Genomic DNA, 21,438 nt, shown 5'->3' on the forward strand with positions numbered 1-21,438 from the left:
TCGTTAAAGACGGTGTGAAGGTGACTTTCAGTTATGCTCCTTCTCACTCCTTTTCAAATCCTTTTTCAAAAATGTCATTTATTTTCTTTTTTTCAGTTTTATTATTTTGCTTCCTCAATTTAAATTCTCTATTGTGTTGTGCAAAGAATTTGTTTAGTAGTAGTTTAAACAGAACCTTGTACTATTATAATATTAAATTATTATAGTATTAAAAATACACAACCATGAGTTTGTAGCTGCTCACTGTATCACTACCTCGTTTTTTCAAAGGACTGACAGACTGACACTGAAAATCTTGGATGTTAAATGTAAAGTCTTGAAGCTAAACCTTCAATGACCACAGCAGGAATCTGAAAAGTCATGGAAAGACGGAATGACAAAGACGGAATTTTCTTTTTTCAAATTTTTGTGGAATCACTTCCACTGAAGGACAGCACGGGACTTCTCGGGCATGCCAGTCACTGGGCTCAACAATCCAGGTAAATTCTGACTCTTAATTTTTGTCAGACACGAGGGAATGTGACAGATTTAGCAGAAAATTCTCTGATGGAGCCCTCAATAAAGCATTCGAATTATGGCCACGGAGGGACTTGGACAAACAAAGATGTACGTTCCGTTCCAGTTAACTCAGCTGTTAAGGCTTCGGACCCAGAGTCCCAGGTTGGACACCCACCTGTGACTGTCAGATTTATTCTAATTTATTATTTTTTTCACTCCTGTGTGGCCTAGATGTGGTTACATTGCCATTTAAGAATGATAATGAAAATGTAATTTTAATTAAACCATGCATTTGTATGTAAAAGGTACAGTTAACAAAACAGGTCTGAAGTGACCATTGTGAAGATGTCCGGGTGTCCAGGGGGGTAATGGCCATATCCTTTTTTTTTTTTTTTATATACAGTAACTTTTATATATAAATGCACAGTTTAATTAAAATTACATTTTTATTGTCACAATTATCATTTTTAAATGGCAATTTAACCCCATGTAGGCCACGCAGGAATAAAGAAATAAATAAAAAAAAAAAAACTGTCACGGGAGAGTTTTGAACTTGGGACTCGAAAGCAACATCTTACCTTACTTGTTTAAGGAAACAAACAAACAAAGTTAGTTCGCCTATGCCTCGGCCATGCTAAGATACGGAAATACGTCACGAACAGGATGTCCATATAAGGTTTGGTTTGTGACATATTTCAGCTATTTCCGCTATTAGCATTGATAGCAGTTCATCGTTCATTGTGCAGTCAAAAGCCGGTCATAATAATGGTAAGATAGCGCTGTTGCATTCACTGCTGCCTTGATTTTATCACTTTAACAAAAAAAAGTGTACACGAGTAAAGGCTAAAAGAGTAAAGCCAGTTTGTTTTCATATTTAATGAGGTCAGATTTTTTTATTTAGCACGGTAACCACGAGTCGACATGTTTGAGCGCGGGTTTTGTCGCGGCGATTTCTGTCTCTCTAATTACAACAAAAATACAATCTGTACACTCATCAGCTATGGCATTAAAACCAATTTCATGTTTTAATAATGATGTAATGATGTATATATACGTTCTAATGCCACATGTCTTCCTGCTCTCAGGTGCTACCATGGCCAGAAGCCGTATCTTCTTCTCCGGTAAGTCCCCTGAACACAATCCTAGTTGTACTGAATGAATCGTTCAGTTTCCTCAAGCTTTCCATTTTCACGAGTCAATGCTACAAAAACAAGGCCAAGACCCTTCAGGGGCTTGGACCAAGACTTTAGACTGTGACTTCAACAACTGTATACGATAATACACACTCTGTGACGATGGATTTAATAAACTTGGGTTTTATTGTATAATGAAGACAAATTATTTTCACGCAGAGCTAAATTTTAGTGGAGGGTGAGAATATGGACCGATATTAATACATTATTTCTTCTTGTCTTTTAACCTGGCTCACAATACGAGGACTGCAGTATGACCTACTTATAAAATACAAATAAAAGCACAGATTGCCTCTTATATATAACAGAGGAAGCTTACGGAGAAACCCTGTAACACAAGAAAATATCACACAATTTAAAAAAAAACAAAAAACAAACAACTGGTCAAATTAAGGGCTTAAAAAGCTTTATTGTCACGTGCAAAAAAACATTAGAAATTCTTGGCTCCTACTTTCGCTGTGGACGTTTAAAGAGGTGACTTTCTCATCACCACCACTTCCTGTTTCTTGACCTTCATGTTAAGACGTAGCAGAAGCAAGACACTGGTGATGATACAGGCACTTTTACTCGGAAGAAAACATCTTCAATACCAGGGTGAACGATGAAAACTCTGCCGGTTACAGCATGGGCACTGAAAATCACTCTTATTTGTACCAACTACGACGTGCAGGTCTTTTAAGGCCAAAACTGTACATCCTCACAGAGAGAAGAGAAAGCCAACAGTTGACACAATGAGTAAGCAGTGAAGAAAAATCAATATAACAGGAAGAAATCTGTGGCAGAGGCAGACACACAGATGGAGAGAGAAAAAGGGGGGGAGGAAAAAAAGAAGCAGATGTATACCATCCTATGAGAAGTGTCTGTCAAAACAGCAGCAGTGACACTGTGATAATGATCATTTTGATGGTGTTAAATTAAAATTCAGAGCAGTCCGGATGAGGAAAATCTTTAGGGCTGAAGTGCGGTGATACTGTAACAATATTTGTTTTCGGTTTAACTGTATAATAAATAAATTAGTGCTGTCAAACCATTAAAATATTTAATCGCAGGTGGATCAGCTTGCTTTGTGCAAATGTTTTTTTTATTCAAAAATAGTCATTCAGACTAGTTTAGTCAAGAATTTAAAAGTAAAGTAAAACTAAAATGATTAAAAGGATGAAATTAAGTTAAAAAAAATGTATTTGTTGTTCTGTCCAGAGAGAAAACCCCCAGATGAAGTTACTGTCTCTATATGTGTGTCTCTCACACACGGCAGCCGCTAACCACTACATCAACGTGTGGCCCAGGCTGTAGTCCATGGTTAGGATTTAGCAATTTATAGCATGACTGTACTTGTTTCTAAAACACTTTTGTGTGTTATTTGTTAAAAAAAAAACAAAAAAAACTTTTCATGCTCAGTCAACAATACATTTTTTGGGGAAATGAATCTTGAAAAGGTTATAATGTACATTTAAATAAACATAATCAATACATCCCACCCCCTCCTGTCTGCTCTCCTAAAGCCCCCAATCGAAACAAAAATATAAAACCACAGGCTGCCGGACAACTGCTCAAAACTGAGAGGAGGAAAGACAGAGTGACATCATGTCTGAATTCCCTATAAGAAAATGACTAAATATGATTATCAGGGACATCAATGAATTCAACAATTTTCAAATTCAAATAATTTGGAGAGCAGAAACCTCTTTAACTGTTTGAGTTCTGCTGTTCACAAACAAGACAAACTGAGATGATTAATACGTTTACACTGTATTGCTTTATTAAATGTCCTTTTGTTGAATTATTATATTATTATACTGTTTATTGAAGAATTTTAACAAAGAAAGAAAGTCCCAAATAAAAATCCTCAAAACACAATGATAAAACATTGATTAAAATATTTAGTAGTTACTATAGTTACCATTACAGCTCAATTCCTCTACTCACAAACACGTTAAGTGTTTGGACCTCTGGAAGCTCGGCGCACAGATGTGAGAGATTGAAAGAACGGCGCCTTCGTGTCCTGGACCGTCCTCTGGTCTTGGTCTTCTCTCTTGTCCATCAGCTGTCAAATACGCAAAGGAAACTTTCCCTCTCTGTGCAAAAGCCCTGGGCGTTATTATATATCCTAGGATTACTTAATGTTTTTTCTTCCTCATGAGAACTTCCTCCCTTTAGATTAGCTGTAGTTGCAGGATTGGTCAGGCAGGTCAAATATGTGCTAATTCTGTAAAGTGTCGTCACGTGTTCTGGTCACTTTGACCCTCCTTGCAGACATTCCAGTCAAGTAGAAAAAAACAACTTGCTTAAGCACTTCCTGGACATTCGTGTCCACTTGCACTCCTCTCGTCTTCTTCCCCTTTTACCTTCCCCTTTTATTTTTCTAAAATTGTGCAATAATCCGTTTTTAAAACCTTTTTCAGACGTTACGTTCATCACAAACACGGCAAATGATCCTCCCTCCTTCATTTTTAAGCACACAGTTCTATATTCGAACAACCTTTCAAAACTCACATGTTGGCATTTTCTTCCCTACTCTTAACTCCAAACAGAATAGTTACAGGTGTAACAGGACAAATGAACCCCTGTCCACAATAAACCCGGGTGTAGTTTGGCCCAGGCCAGAGTATACCCGGGGAATAAACTGTCCTAGGCCAAACTATACCTAGGCCAAGGCCAGACTTTACGGTTGTCATTGTAATGTTCAAACTGCACAGTAATAGTGAATGACACCATTATTCTCTTGAAATCCATGATGCAGTTTTCATGTCAAAAATGATCGATTTATGGCACAAACTGTGTTATTTCTGTACCCACAAACGGTAAAAAAAGAAAAGTGTTCACCAAGAATATGCCGGCTGCTTTTTGAGACACCTGTGTCTTTATCAGTGACCAAACACAAATACACCTGGACTCATTAGTAACACCAACATTGTCTTCTGCTGCTTTCTTGAAAGACACGAACACTCCTGATAACTGTTTGTTTTTCTCACGCTTCTTTAGGTGGAGGATACCGGGCTGAATGGAGAAGTGGATGACGGTGTAACTCAGCTCTCTGTAAGTATATATTGTACCTCGGTGACCTCTGACCTCTGAACACGTGTACATAGCTGCATGGCAGACGTTTTGCAGCCCTAACTCACGTCATTGTCACACTTTATAGGTGCAGTGTGTCACCGACCCTACCGGACTGAATGGAAGAGTAGTGTATGATGGCGAGGAATACAGCCTCCGTCCTGTAAGTACTGTATATACCAGGGGTAGGGTTAGCAGCAGCATCATCATGTTTAAGATGCATTATAATTTAGTTATACATTACAATTCATTTATATATATAAAAGTAGCATTGTCATTGTATCAATATCCGTTTGCAGCCGTGACTCGTGTCCTTGTCACACTTTTTAGGTGCAGCATGTCACCTACCCTACTGGATTGGAGGAAGTCATTGTTGATGAAGAAGATCACAACCTCCGTCCTGTAAGTACTGTACGGCAGTGACCTCTGACCTGTTGAACACCTGTAAATAGCATATAGCTGCAAACTTTTGTCACTTGTAATTTGATCAAATCAATCAAAGTCATTTGTAGAAATGACCCAACACCACTTTTTGTCTGTCTTATGTGATATTTAGTGATTTAGATGTTGCATTTGTTACCTATGAATATAATGCTCCTGCAGCATGGCACATGCTTGCAGCCGTAACTCAAATTGTTTGCTTTTTTGATTCCCAATCCAGTGATTCATGCCGGTTTGCACGATTTACAACCTGTATCCTATTAAAGATCAAGTAATAAAATGTCAACTTTTTGTTCTATCTCGCTCATCTCTTCTTGTTTTTGTTGCTCCCACCAGTCAAGACCTCAAGCCTCGTCTTTGGCTCGTTCTGGGACTCACGGAGCAAGTGCACCATGGTAATTACAGTATTTTACTGTTGTTTTGAAGCCTTGAGTTTGGCATTTTGGCCAGTGCTACTGTATGTTTAAAATCAGAGGTCAACCAGGCACCTGCTGTCCATGTCACAGCTATTGAGTATGCATATGAGCCGATAATTTATAAACATAAACACCAAAAAGGGCAGACACCTCCAATAAAAAGAAAACTGTTTTAGAAGGGTGTTGGGTGAATAAAAAGAACTTAAAGCTCCCATTTAAAGTATATTTTATTGCCAGTGACAATTCAAACACAAAAGCTAAAGAATAAAAGTGGCAATAAAATAAGATCTTTTAAGTGGGAGCTTTAAGGTTTGACAATAATCTCCTCAGCAGAATATTTACTGCCATAAATTCAATACATACATACACACATATGTGTGTGTATATATATGTATACATGTGTGTATATATATGTGTGTGTATACATATATATATATATATACATGTATATATATGTGTGTGTGTGTGTGTATCAGTATCATTTCTCTGATTGTTGTAGCCATCATATTTATTTTATCTTTCTGTGCAGCCCTGGAGAAAATGTGACAATTTATGCACTGCAGATATAAATTCCAAGGTAGATCATTTAAAGGTTTCTACAGGAAATTAGTCTTTTTAGAAATGAGTCACTGATTTGTCAAGCAGGAGGAGGGAAAACTAAGAATCCTTAACTGCTGCTAACAGCGTTTAATCATTTATAGCCCCAAATGCATGGGGGCTCTTCATTTGTATTCATTAATATTCACGGGGTGTCAAACTTCGTAGGTTGTTCATTTGTTAAATCGGAGGAGACGCGGGGAGGATAGGAGGGCGAGATAAGGGGAAATGATTCACTGATAACTCTCGGGTTTCATCATCTGCGATCTGATAATATTTCTGTCTTTTCTATGAAGACGTTTGGGTGGAGACGTGGTCAAAATGTAGGAGTGGAGCTAAAACTCGTTATTGTCGCCATCTTTGGGCCAACGTCTAATTTAAGCCTCTATGATTGCACTCAAAAAAACTCTGAACTTTAATCTTCTTTCTACCACCAAAACAAACTGTGTTATACATTTGGTTATGAATTACTGTTGTTTGATCAGATTGGTGTGAAGATATTTAATAATTTTTATTATTTATTATTCTTTCTTCGTCGTCTGCTTCGCCTTCTTCATCTGCTTCTTTGTCGTCTTGGTCTGCTGCTTCATCTTCTTTTTTGTCTTTGTCTGCCTCTTCTTCCTCTGCTTCTAGCGTCTCTTTTTGTAAATTCTTTCAGGTGCAAAGCAAGGTTTTAAACACTACCCATCACTGAGATACATTAACATAAGTGGTTTATACATCAGTATTTTATAGGAATGGCTCAGATATCACAACCTTGAGTATCTAACGATACCGATACCGATATCAGTCCGATAAAGTTATTTTATACCTTTCAAACTATGAAGCTGAGTACATTTTCATCTGTTTGATATCCAAGTATCATCAACTCATCCCTCGTATTTTGACATCTTGACTTCCAGGTGTGATTTTAAATTGCAGCCAGTTTTTGAAAAGAAAACAGTTGGAAATTGCATCTAAAATGATTACAAGAGGGATGAGGGTGGAAAATTACTGATTGCTGTGGGCATGAATAAACACATTGATGAGCACGTTTAATGTTTAAAAAAAAAAAACCTGTAAAAGTGAAATAAATCCCAGTCTGGTTTGGTGTTTAACATGATTTTTCCCTGAAGAGTTGAAAAGAGTTAAGGTCTGCTAACTTTGTCGCTAACACTGTGCAACTCGACAAACCATTTAATTAGTCTCAAGGCCTTATTATTATTCTCCTCAATTGTTCTTTTTTAAATTTGTCAGCCAGTCTGTACAGTGTACCTGCTTTTATTAACCGTCAAACATTCTCATTCACAGGCGGGAGGCACTCAATCCTAGGCTCGTGGTGAAATGGCTGCTGCAGTGGCTGCTAAAGGAACTCATTATAAAGCTGGTGTATGTTTGCGTACCGTGGCTCCCGAGTTTGCTGCAAGATGCATTAGATTACGTTGTGGATTTTTTCTTGTCAAAGTTATTCCAATGGCTTTAGTCCATGATCCAGTAGTGTGAGAGGGTCAGCCTTCACTACCTTCGCTACCTCACCCCAATTCTTTGGATCAATTCAACGGTTTGTTTTACTCCTATATTACGAGTGTTTTATATGTATGGTTGTTTATTTGTTTCATGTTCATAATTTTGTAAAATAATAAAAAATTCTAAATTAAAAAAAAAGAAATGTGTTTTTAGTCGGTGGCGGAAGATGTGGAGGCTTTCCGCTGTCCGGATGTTGATGGGGAGCTCATTCCACCATTTGGAAACGAGGACAGTGAACAGTCTCGAGTTCTGTGAATGCCTCTGCGATCCTCTCAGTGAGGGGGCAGCGAGCCGATTTGCTGATGCAGAGCGGAGTGGACGGGGTGTAGGTTTTGATCAGATCCGTTTGTAGCATGGAACGCAAGCACTAGAGTCTTGAAGCGGATGCGAGCAGCTACAGGAAGCCAGTGAAGGGAGCAGACGAGCGGTGAATTACGCTATGAAGAACAAAATAGCGAAGTATTTTAATCTATTGTCCATCTTGACTCTCCCTTTGCAGAGAATAATAATATCCAAAAAAAGAAACTTTTAAAGAGTCTTTCTGTGCTTCTCGTCTGTGATGTCCACCATACTTGAAGTTACGTGTCAAGCCAGCGTTTAAAAATTTTTTGTTGTACGTTGGTTTCAAATATGCAAGGGAACTTTTCAAAGTAGAGTGTGACGAGATCTTGGGAATAATGAATTAACAATTAATAATCCCGTCATTTGTCGCATTTGTCGTTCTCATTGTTTCCCGTGAGATGAAAAAATCATGCATGATTTTTTTCTGCCAAACAACCCACTGGCATCACCTCCGTGTTTACTAACCTGGGCTCAGCTTTCATGAAATCCTCCAACGCTCTGGTGCTCACAGTGCAGGAGAACATTCTCTTCCTTTTTGTGGGCGGTGAAGATGCAGCGAAACGAGATCCTGCTTAATCTTCAGCGTAAGCTTCAAATGCTTCACCGCTCTGACGGCTCTTCTCTGTCTCTGTCCCTCGGTCTGTGAGCTGAGTCTGAAGAGCTGACCTGAGGTATGGGTCGGACCTTCTGTCGCATAATTTGAACACCCACAACGTTAACACAAGGCGCTATGGAATATTAGCACTGAAAACAGAGACCGCAAATGCCCTCTGACCTCTGTGTGTCCCAAGCTTGTATTGTTCAGTCATGTGCAGTTTATATCATGGGAGTCATACAGCATAACAGTAAATAACGTGTGGTGAGGGACCAAAAATGTCACAAAACCAATTTATTTCAAGGTGCTGAGAGTTGATACTTTGAGTTAGGTAAGTAAAAATACAATTTTCTGAGATTCTATCAGCCAAACTTTAACTAATGAAGTAATTGACAAAATATCTGACAGATTCATCTCAGATAATTAAACTGAGATCATTTATTATCACAAGTAGAAGAAGAAAGCCAGGGAATCTTAACATTCTGCGCTAAAGCAGAAAGTGAAGCCAATGTTGTTTTCTTCTTTTTATACAACTAATACTCATTTAATCACGGTAATTGTTGCCGATTACTTCTCAGGTGCTAATTAGCTCTATTAGCTGTCTCATCCGTCCATTATTTTTAACTTTGAAAGGCCTCCTTGTTTACAGAGGCAGAGGTTGAAAGCAAGATTAACGACGGCTAACTGTGTCTGGCCCGGTCAGACATATAGTGCAATGAGAGTGCAAGCGTTACACCGAGCACCTTTTAAGCTTATGGAGTTTTGACCCTGTAAAGAGGAAGCTGGACATCAAACATTAAAAGGTAGAATATAAAATTTAACTGCTCTGCGCTCACTTTGCTTCAAAAATAAATTGGCTGGAGCTGTTTTGTGTGTGTGAGAGACTGTGAGTGATGAAAGTGCTGGACTTTTCTTCAGTAACACGACGAGGCGCTGACGGCCAACGTAACTCCGCAGCCTTCTGTGTGTGACCCGTTTCTGACGGAGCTCTCTTGCCTCCACACATCCTGGCGTCTGTATCTCTGCTCCTCTTGTTCCCTCAGCACAAATTTGGCGCGATGAAAATCCACCACCATCGTGACACTCCACGCTCACTGTAATTGCTTCTTGAACCAACTCCTTCCTGTGTTCAAGGAGACAACGCGGTTTAATGAGGTGTAGGAAGTGTCGCTGTTGAGATCAGCACACACACACGCACGCTTAGTCATCGCTCTTCCTTCTTGTCAGCGGCGACGAGAAGAGATTCGTCATAACCAGAGACTGTGGTGAAAGAGTTGTTTACTTGTATAGATTAATGCGTTATTTTCTTATTTGCAGTGTTGCCAAATGCTTTAAATGGAAAGTAGCTAAAGCTAGCATGAGCGTGTCCTATACTAGTTAGCTTCATTGTGACCTAAAGGTTTCTTACCAGAAAATGACTTTGGTAGAAGTTGAAGTCACGTTTTATTATAATATTACAAAAGTAAGAAGTCTTAAAATATAAAAGATTTACTGTACTTAAATATCATAACATTTTCTGATATAAAATGTGGCTCAGTGGTAGGGTTATTTTATCTTTCGACTCGACGGTTAATAATACCAACTCTTGTTCTGATTTTATTTGGTAGTAATGAGTAACAATGATAGATAGAGGAAATGTAGTTGCTAGTTATATTACAACACTAGATTTTTATTTTCTCTGTTAGTTTATTGGTTATTAGTTATTTTCTGTCTTTAACATTTTAATAATTCTATGTCTTCTTGGCCAAAAACTCTTGCGTTAAAATAATTGTCGCCGTTAATAACGCGTTTAACTGACAGCACTAGTGATTATCAAGCCTTAGACTTAAAACTAAATAAATAAAAAAACAAAAAAATAAATAGGAATTGAAAAAACAACAGCAAACCAGTGCCACAAAGAACTTTACAGGGAATGTAACTTTACATGAACTATTTCCAGCTTTTCTGTAGAGGAAATGAATAATGACTAATCAAACAGATGGACTTTCCACTGTCCAACACCCATGTGTTACATCAGATGCAATCTTTCCTCTACTGCCAGAGTACAACGAAGTCCAATTGTTCCAAAGAGTCAGTGTTTGTCTCAGAGGCCACGTTAATGATGTGTGAGAAACACTGAACAATCAACAACAACAACTACAAAACAGATCTGGTTTTAACTCTGAGAACTGACTGAGAACACAGCTGACACTGGCGTTACACCCTGAAACGGTTTCCAGTTTCACACTTACTAATGGGCAGTTTTACGGTCAGTAGTTAACCAGCGTGTGTTTATACTGTGAGGATAATCAAAGCTGAAATAGAAAATAAACCCTTCAAGGCCAGCAGCTTCACAATGTCGTCCTTCTTGCCTGACCACTGTGATGACCATGCTTTCAAAAATGAGGATTGAGGAGGGAGGTCGGGGGGATCTTTCTGTGGCCCATTAGCCTCCACTAGCAGCTGCATCCAGGTCCTGGATGAATCACACTCCAGTTTCACCCCAGATGTGACACAGTAACCCAGAAAAGAAACGGCACATGGAGAGGGACGGTCAGCAGGGAAGTGATGGAAAGAGAGACGCTGAGAGGTGAAGATAGAGCAGGGTTTTTACCAACTGATACGGTTTTTAAAGCTGGGAAAGGGAACCAAAAATCATGGATCAGAATGCCCCCCCCTTGGCATTTTGTTGTGGCGCCTAAAGGGGGAAGCTAGACATAAATAGCAAACCCCAGTTCTAAACAGAATTGCTACATCAATCGCATATCATTTTCGACTAATTAGGGCTGCAGCGATTATTTGATCATCAATTATTTATTAACTATTTTGATAATCCATTCATGTTTTCAGATTTGTCAGTTTCTTAAATGTGAATATCCTTGCTCCCTTTTTAGAAATACATCGTTAAAACTGGATCCGTTTTGGTTTGTGGACAAAACGAGGCCTTCAAGAACATCATCATCGTCATTTCCAGGTTTGTGGAAAAACTGCTCAACATTTTTTTGACATTTTCTGACATTTTACGGAAGTACCCGATTCATCGTGAACATAATCCACGGATGAATCGATGATGAAAATAATCGATTGTTGTTTTTTACATGTTCTACGTTTCCATTCTGGTGCTGAGGATTGGGGAGGTGCCAGGTTTGCACCTCACCCCTCTACAAGGTCTCTTCATTGTTCGAAATAAAATTTTGATATTAGTTGTTAGTGGAGAGGAAAAATTCACTGCCCAGGCTGACGATGGAGGGTGTGTGTTTGCCGAGTCTGACATACTGAGGAATGTTGCTCAGAAAGTTCAGAGTCCAGTTGTAGATTCGCAGCATTTAGGCTCAGTCTATGGAGTTTGGACATCAGTGTGTTGGGGTGACTGTGTTCCAAACTAAACTAAAGTTTCTTCCCCATTTTTTAATCCTTGCTCAGTGGTTTCTCTTCCCTTAGGTGGTGCCGTGTGATTCAGTTTTTGTGTTTCCCGTGCTGCCTGTTTACCCGTCAGCTTCTGCTAATTTGGTTCGTCTGGGTCTCTGGTTCAACACCCAGTGCAAGCCTTGTTCTCAACCTCATCACTGATTCATCCCACCGACTGCAACTTTACCTGCTCCACCTGTGTGTATGAAACCCAAACTGCAAACCTTGCACTTTTCTCTGTTTTCGTCTTTGGCAAATATCAGTAATTCAACGAATCCACGCTTTGCACTTTGGCTCTTAAAAGCTAAGCTGACTCATACTTTGTACCAGAAACTGCTAACGTAATTATATATTAGCCAAAAGCAAAATAAGAACTCACAGAGCACACAAAACTTTTAGAACAGTAACCCCCCCCCATCTGTCTTGGTTTATTAAGCAGAGGATCGACACACACAGGCTGGAAGCACTCAACTCAAAAATCTAACAACAGACGAAGAAAGTGAATGAACACGAGCCAGCACGTGAATAAGTGCCAGCCACCAAGGACACATTTTATTTTAAGTATTTTTACTTATGGGGTAGTGATAAATGTATACACACACACATATCAGCTATCCTTTTATTGACTCTGCATTCTATTACAGGACAGCCTGAACAAAGCGTTATCCCTAATCTTATCCATAGCCAGTTAATACCTAACCTTAACCATAATAGATAAAACTTCACCTTAACCTAACCACAACTCAAAAACTTAGCCATAAATGTAACCAGTCCTTCAGAAATGAGGTTCTGTCACATTAGGACTGGGTTTCTTGAGGAATACTGCTCCGCCCTGAACCCTAATCATCTCAACCACATGACCTCAACCTTATTCTAACCCTAAAACCAAGTCTCAAGTCTTTAAGAAAAAACATGGACATGAATGGTCTGCCTCATTAGGACAAGGTTTTGGTCCAAACACCCTTACAGGACGATGTCTGAAGATGACGTTATGGAGCAAATATTTAAAAGTTATTGTGGAAGTAAAAGTTCTGCGATTTGGCCTTGTGGTATGTGCTGCTGTCAGTTCCCAAAAAAGGCTTCATTTGATAATTAGCGAGGCAGAAATATATAATTGTGTTGCACTGTAGCCACATGTCCTTAAATAAATGCACAAAGGAGGAGATGGTGTAGGAGGAGAGTGGACTTGTTGTCAGCTAAATGTATTCATACAACACTTTGCTGTTGCTGCCTGTACGCATTGTCCTTGTGTTATCTGCCGGTGTTCAATATCACTGTACAACAGTAAAAGTAAGAGACAAACACATTTTGTCTCTCGTGTCATTTTCCTATCTCTGGATTCCACTCTCCAAATACAATTTGACTTTAATAACATCTATATGCATTGTCATACTGATACTATCCCGCATCAGTCAGATTTACATTCCACAGCTCTGGTAAACAAAAAAACAAAACATGTCCACATTCCCAACTCATCTCCAAACACAATTCAACAATAGTATACACACCTCATATACACAGAACCTGTATCATCTCAATCTAAACAAAGAGGAGATGTGAATCCTGAGCGTGTATTTTACCCCCTGCATGTCAACACCTTAGCTTCCACCACAGTAGACTGACGTGCAACTCCCTGAGAATCTAAATCAAAATCTTGGCAATGCAGACAACTGTGTTTGTCGCTTTAGCACCAAGTCTTATCTTTGTCTATCAGTAGCCTGACAAAAATACAAAACCCTAGAACGCATTGGAAAAAGCGGCAGGAAGGAAGCCAATACAGAAGTAAAAACATGGAATAGCCAGCAGGGGGCGACTACACAATAACTCTATTTGAATGGAAGTGAATGGGAAGATGAGCCTTCCTGTACAGTTAACAGTTGATGATCCAATTTAGAGGAATGTAAACTACAAGTTAAGGCACATATGAGTGGACACCAGTGGGATTGACGGGTGGTATCATCCAATCAGAGCTTGGTTGCTGGCGACGCCTCTGAAGTTGGTGCTGTCCAGATTGCAAATCTTGAGGCTTCAAAATGAGGGTAATCTGTAGTAATCTGTAGGCTACTGTCTATTTTTCCTGTAATTATCTCTGTAGATGGTTGTCTAGAAGACCAGTGTTTGCACTCGGCTGGTCTTATCCTAGGTTGGTGCTGTGGCTTAGCTGGTCAAAGCACCTGTCTTGTAAACAGGGGATCCTGGCTTCAAATCCCAGCAGTACCTTACAGTTCTGTGTAAATGTGTATCACGGCCACAATGGGATTATCTGTGGGGAAATGCTGTGATTTAGTATTTTGAGTAAGTGAGAAGAGACTGACATGGACTTTATCTGTGCTGCACGTGTGAAGAAAGAGTGTCATTGTGTTCAATATGACTTACTAAGTAGACTCTGTGTTGTCTTCTTGACTTGGCTCTGAATTGGTAAACATGATTGTAGTTGGCACTTGTACTAATCACAGTCCTTTCAGGAAAGTCTTGCCACTTGCCAACAATGTTGGTAACACCACCCACCAGACACATTATTTGTGAAACCGCAAAAAAAATATATTTAGTTACTTCGGGTGCTGTGAAGTTGTTCGGAAAAGTGCGTAAACAATCATAGTTGCAGAGAGTTGCGTGGATGAAAAAAATCCACACTCCCACAATCAGGTCTGATAGTATCGCTGGATAGAGCCCCGTTTTCAGGTGAAGGATGCAGTTTAAATATTTTAGGTCATCTCTTTTCAACAAAACAAAACCAAAGAGGCATCAATAAAGAATATACCCCCTAAGCAGTCACTTATATCTTCAAACATGTCCTATCAGTACTTACTGTCGTGTCAACAGTTTTGGCATGTAATGAACCCATAATGCATTTAAACGGGCTTTTGTTGGTGACTGAGTGCAGTATGCACCATAGAATTGAGGCAGGAGCATCCATTATTCAGGAGGTGAATAATGCACAATGAAGGGTTCAGCATATTAAGTCGGGGATAAGAGGGATGTCTGCACCCATAAAAACTGAGATTAAAAGTTTGGAGGGAGTACAGTGGTGTAGGTCGCACTGTCACTCTGCTAGTCGAGACAAGTGGAGAGCGGTGCTGACAGGGCAGAGAGTGAAATTACAGTGTTCATTAAGCTGTCTCTAAATCCACACTCAGCCCCGAGCAATGTCTGACATGCTGGTTAATGCTGCTCTACATCACACACACACACACCTATATGCATGAACACACACACACACTTGTGTGGGCGGAGAATACTCAATGCATAAAACAGTATGTGGGGGCTTCATTATAAGACAGGACAAACAAATAATTTAAAAAATGCAACAACGTACACTATATGGACAAAAGTACGCCCGAGACGCCTCACCGCTACACCGACAGGGACTGTAATGACATATTCAAATACATGTACAGGACTTTAATATGGAGTTGGTTCCCCTTGTGCAGCTATAACAGCTTCCACTCCGCTTGGAAGACTCTCCTCAAGATTTTCAAGTCTTTCTATTCTTCAGTCTGTCGAGCATTCATGAGGTCAGACTCACAATCTCTGGTCCAGTTCATCCCAAAGGTGCTCGATGGGGTTGAGGTCAGGGCTCTGTGTGCGGCCCAATCCAGTTCTTCCACAACAAACCTCAAAGTCAAACCATGTCTTATTAGCCTTTGGTAACACAGTCATGTTGGAATAGAAAAGGGTCTTCCTCAAACTGTTGCCACAAAGTTGGAAGCATTGGATTGTCTTGGTATGTTGAATCATGAATATTGTCCTTCATTAGATAAGGGGCCTAGTGACCAAAGCCTGGTTGAAACACCCGAATTCTCTACTTGTGTCCAAGTAATATTTAAAGATTTTACACTATTATGTTTACATGGTTCTATGATTCACATCTCTGGTCTTTCACCTGGGAATCTGTGGATTCTGTGCAGTATCTTAGCTGTTCCTCTTCTTCTAGACAAAGATCTCAGATGTCTGCTGGAGCCGGTCTCCAAGTTTGTGGGTCACAGCTTCCCCCAGTGTTCTGTCACCACCTTTGCTTTTTACTCCCCGTGGCTTTATTAGCTCCTCTCTACGCCCATGGTATTTTTCAACAGTGTTAATAGACAACACTCTTGTGGCCTTAATGGTCTTCAGGGTATGTAGTACATGACCTCCACCTGATCCGCAAACTGTACATGCTTAACGAAACCTGGATAAGGTCCAAGCCGCCGCCTCCAGGAAGGACGCAGACAGCTCTTAATGGGTTTGCTGGATGCGAGGCATCTGGCTGATGTGAAGTAGTCAGCTGGATATGGCTCCCACATCATGTCCTGGACTTCATCCCTGGCCTTGTTGTGGCTCCTGAATTTGTCTTTTTTGTAGTGGATGGCGTAAGGCGGCCTGCGATCCATTTGTTCTCGGACAACAGCCATGTGTTGCCACACAGCTGCTGGATTTGACACCGTCGCTGGTTTGGACAGTGCAGTTAAGAGATGTGCGTTACTCGTGTTTTTCATCAAAGTGTGATGATCCATCTTTTCAGAAGCCTTGGATTGCCACATGGCCGCATTATTCGCGGTTTTCAGCGACGGGTTTAACTGTGAGTGGCATCTGTAACGTTGCATCGCTGAGAGATGTTCCACAGTTCCACGTTCTTAATCACAGTTTTTCTCTTCGAGTCAGCTCTTCTTTGTCTTTGATGGCAGGTGTATTGATGACTTTCATCTTTTGTCTTAATGTAATCTGATCCTCTGACATGTAGCCGACTCTCCACAGGTGACCTGTGAGAAAGAACTACTTCACACTAAGTGTACAGCCTGCTGCACATCAGCATATCATCAGATACACAGTATTAGACTTTGAATTTTGCTCCCACTCACTCTTCTTGGCAGGTTTTTTGCGATTTTATTTAGCATCACCGTCACCTGACATGCTAAGAGAAGGGGTAGCAGTTTATTCATGAGGGTCGCAGGGCTGCTGGTGTCAATCCCAGCTGACATAGGGCAAAAAGGCAGTACCCCTGGGACAGGAGGTGGCCAGTTCATTACAGAGACATTCATTACAGCATATAGAGACAAACAGTGTTCCGTCAACCTCAGCATTTTGCGAACCAACATCCTCCTTGCTGTGATGCGTGACAGCTGTTTTGGAGCAAAATTTGGCAGGAGACAAAATAGCAAATTTCTCAGGAGGAATTTTGAACATGTCAGCCGATTTAGAACACAAGTTGCCAGGGCAACATCTCCCTTTCATCTTTGTTCAACCACAGCACAGTGATTTATAATTTTTCTTTTTTTGCCATGGTTACTTTACATCATCAGAGAGGCTGTAGCACACAAACCAATCCGAGCCAATATTATGATGTGTGGTTTGTGGGGGTTCTCTTCAAGTGTTGGCAGAAGAGAAATAAATGAAAAGATCAAAGGCACATTTTCACATCAGAATTACTGGGTAGCAAAGAATATAGGCAGATGCGATCCCCTACCATGATGGTGCATTCTTTTTGTAGTCGGAACTTGGAATGTCCAATAGGATTTCAGGATGGCTGCCACCATACAAGCACTGCTACTTTTACTGTTAGCAGCACTTCTATCTTGTTTGTGTCAAAGTCAATCGGTTGTACAAACCGATCAGTTTCTATCTGTGGACATGTTGCTGCACTCTTTGTTATCAAGTGGTTTTTCCAACTTCTCTCTAGAACGACCTGTCAACTTGTAGCTGATGTCCCTCCCAGTTCCGACTTCTGCGTTCCGATGTCAATGGAACTCATGTAGATGATTCTGAACAGATGATTCTTCTTTTCACTTTCTTCTAACAATGATACCCAGAAGGCTGTACACTGGAAAGTGAAGTGAAAGTAATCATCGTTTGAAGTTCTTAATCAGCATTTTCATGATTCTGGTCCGGGTTTAGCCAGTTGCCACTTTCTTTTGAGTTGACGACATGGGAGTGGGTTGTGTTTGGTTAGCTCTGGATGTCCACACTGGTATAGACCGTCTTCGAAACGGTGGAAGGCAGCATTACATCTCAATGTACAGCCTACTGGGAATTATCATAAGCCAGTGTGAAGCCTGCTGGAAATAAAGCTAAAGTCATCCCACCCATGACAGGTTCTTTTTCTTCTTCTATGGGGTTTAACGTCAGCTTGCGTCCATGATGAGAGAACTCCCACAGCACCTTACCTGTTCCTCATCTCTCCAGTCTCATCCTCTTCTCGTCCTGATGATGTGCACCAAGAAGGGGGAACATTGACAACTTCTACTCCTTTTTTTATTTATTTTTTAATTTTATTATATTTTTTTTATTGCATTTGTCAGTGTTAGCCCTACAGCGAATAGTTGTGAGAGTGCGATCAGTGTACAGTGGAGGCGTTTGCTGCAGCAGTTCTCCTGCAGGTGAAGAAACAACCACATGCTTTTGGGATGCAAACAGCAACAACTGCCAAAAAAATAATGTTGCCCTTCAGCCTTTAAAAAAAAAAGGTTGGACACCAAAAATATATATAATAATGAATAAGGGAGGATAAACAGTCAGCGAGGAAGGGTTGGCTGATTGCCATGACTGAGTGGGAAAACAAGTAGAAGGATATATGTGACTCATTCTGAGAACTTAGTTTGGTCCTTATGTGCAGTGTTGTGTCATTCAAATTAACTGTGGGACAACAAAAACCCTCTAATCACTCGTGAAAAATGACAAGTTCTAATGTCACTAAATATTTACCTGGCAAGTTTATGGTTTTTTACAACAACATGTTGTCCGGGAAACTTGACGGACAGCTGTTGCCACACATCTTAGACACGGCTGAGGAGTTTCTCACTCAGGCAGAACCTCAACAAGTAGGGGGTGGAGATGGTACTGCAGGAACCCCGCTGCGGCTGTAGCCGCCCGGACGCTGCCACATGTCTGGCTGATGTTGCTGTCAACATGTGATTTAGTATGTTGTATGCATGTTGTTCGGCAAAGTGAAGCACAGTTTTGTTGGCTAAATTAAAAATGTACCGCATGCAGGGTATCTGCAGGTGTAAGGAACTCAAACGTAAGACTTTTCAAACCTTTTCAAAGTCATTTTAACCAAGACCTTAGATTTACAAAACAACAACAGGATCACTGGCGTCCTTCCTGTCCAGGGTATGAACCTTACCTTTCGCTCAATGTCAGCTGGGATTGGCTCCAACCCCTTGTGACCCTCATATGGAGGGAAAAGTGGCAGAAAATGAACAAATCAATGTGTTTTTGCAGTTGAAATGGATGATAAAAGGTATGATTAACTATAATAAAACTGAATATTAAAGAGGGTTTTGGGGGTTTCCATGACAACATGAGGCAAAACTAGCACATACACACACACATGCGCCTCGTGGAAGGCCCAACGTTGGTGACTTTTGCTCCATTATAATACCAAACCTCCAGCATGTACACTGATCTTTAACATTTGAAGTGAAATTTTAAAGCCATATTGGGAATAAGACATTTTTCAGATGCTATACACTGTTGATAGTGTGAAGATGCTTTATGTAAATGTCTGTAACTTCCTGAGATGCTGCAAGAAGTCAGTGTATTTGTGACTGCCTACATTAGAGTCTTTATACAGCTGAAAAGTAAAAACTCTGAGCAAACCTAGACAGAGCCAGAACTAGATTAATATAATTTTCCATCATCTGCTCTGGTTCTGCCTGTAACAATCACGTCAACTGTGTGCATGAAGATGTAATTATTGGACAGATTTTCAGTACATTAGTGCTGAAAAATACCAGTATGTCACACTTGATCAAATCTATGCCAAATTAATGAAGATTAGTTGCCACACAGGAGCAGTTTAAATAAGAAAATTTTCTGTTGTCATTTTTGATCCAAACGTCCAGAGAGTAGGTGTTCACCGTGTTGCACCTCCAGGGTCTATTTCCAAGTTTTGACAATTTGATCGAGTCGTTGTTGAAGCAAACTGTTACACAGTGAGATTCTTGTCGCTCGTGTCTCGCCGCGTTGATTCGTCAGATTTGCAGCAGATGCTGCTTCTCACTCACTGAGCGACAGGGCCGTGTCTGTCTGACAAGACGAAGACGGCAAACATTTGCAGGTGTGACCTTTTCAGATGGCGACGCGTGGCTTTTCCTTCCAGCAGATACAAGCACCGTCTGTTTCACCATTTCGTTGACACAACACCAGAAATCATGGGTGTGACTACATGTGATGTGTCAGATGTTCCGTATGAAAAAAACTCCCTTCAGTTTGAAATGACAGTGTGTTTACATAATGATCATAGATCATGTGACACCAGAACCTCCTGTAGTAAGGGTGTCTAACAGATCACTTTAATAGGAACACCATACTGATACTGGGCATTCTCTATCTTTGCCCTTAAATTTAATTGAATTCTTTTGCGTGTCGTTTACGGTGGCCCTGAAGCTCAGTGTCACAGAAAATTCAAAATCATTTCACATATTTTAGAAAGAGTAGGAACCAACCTCACAACCCAACCTCTGTGTGTGTGATTGGACAGAACACTATGTGTTGCTTTTTCTTGCCTTTACTGAAGACTGTAAACCATTTTCTCTCCCGCACCAAAGTCCATAGAGAAAAATAGCATATTTTTAGCCTGCAGGAACACAGGAGCTGCTGGTCCACTACTGCCATATTTGGTATTTGGTAAGTATGCCTGGGGAGGTCAGTCCAACCCGAAGGATTCTTAAAAACTGAAGATGCAAAATAACACATTTGAACTCACTGATGGAGGCAGCAGTGGATCCACAACGCCTGTGTACCAATGTGTAAAATCTGGGATTTTCTGTATGGACTTTGGTGCAGGAAATAAACGGTTTATAAAGAGACTTTTACTTTGTATCATGAAGTACTACTAGGCTTTTTAGTTTTTCCCTTAATGGACTTTTTCCACATTGTGGAAGTTTGACGTGAACAGTAAATGAATCTCCTGACCTTTGCATGATTATATTTTTTTGCTACCACACAGCTGGCTGATAGAACACTTGCATGAATCGGCAGGTGTGCAGGTAATTAAGTGCTTAGTGAAGCCACAAGTTTCACAATATTCTCCCAGGGAGATGGAGAGAAAAAAGTGGAAGAGCGAGCAGAGAGAAGCAGCGTGATTCTTAATTAGCTGCTGATTGACTGAGAGACAACCAGCCAGGAAAAAAATGAAGGGTGAGCTTCAAACAAAACTCTCCTCAGTAGCGAGGTTTATCACCTCGGCTCAGAAGTCTTCCCAGGAACAGAGAGACGAGAGCAAGACGAGGAAGGTGTGCTCCTTATCTTTGACGGAGGTCAGCTCTCACAGGGAGAATGTGCAGCAGGGACGAGGCAGACAAGGGATTAACTCCAATCCTAATTAGGATACGTGTGGAGACAGCCAATCGTTGCGGAAGGTCACAGCAATTCCTGTTTGTGTCAACGCAGGAATTTAAATGGAAATTGGTCGCAGGGATTCTTGGGCGGG

At 40.5% G+C, this 21,438-nt stretch overlaps 1 long non-coding RNA gene and 1 other non-coding gene across 2 annotated transcripts; both read left to right on the forward strand.

Moving 5' to 3' along the window:
• Positions 1-109: 109 nt before the first annotated feature.
• On the forward strand, positions 110-7,791 carry LOC122779210. The gene is made up of 7 exons (XR_006361539.1): positions 110-479; positions 1,584-1,619; positions 4,674-4,727; positions 4,834-4,908; positions 5,076-5,147; positions 5,523-5,581; positions 7,490-7,791. It is a non-coding gene; the product is annotated as an uncharacterized LOC122779210 (long non-coding RNA).
• A 6,384-nt stretch (positions 7,792-14,175) lies between these two features.
• Positions 14,176-14,249, forward strand: trnat-ugu. Its single transcript has one exon. It is a non-coding gene; the product is annotated as a tRNA-Thr (tRNA).
• Positions 14,250-21,438: the final 7,189 nt, after the last annotated feature.

Source organism: Solea senegalensis, linkage group LG1 (genome assembly GCF_019176455.1).
Source record: "Solea senegalensis isolate Sse05_10M linkage group LG1, IFAPA_SoseM_1, whole genome shotgun sequence".
In the NCBI taxonomy this organism is placed as follows: Eukaryota; Metazoa; Chordata; class Actinopteri; order Pleuronectiformes; family Soleidae; genus Solea; species Solea senegalensis.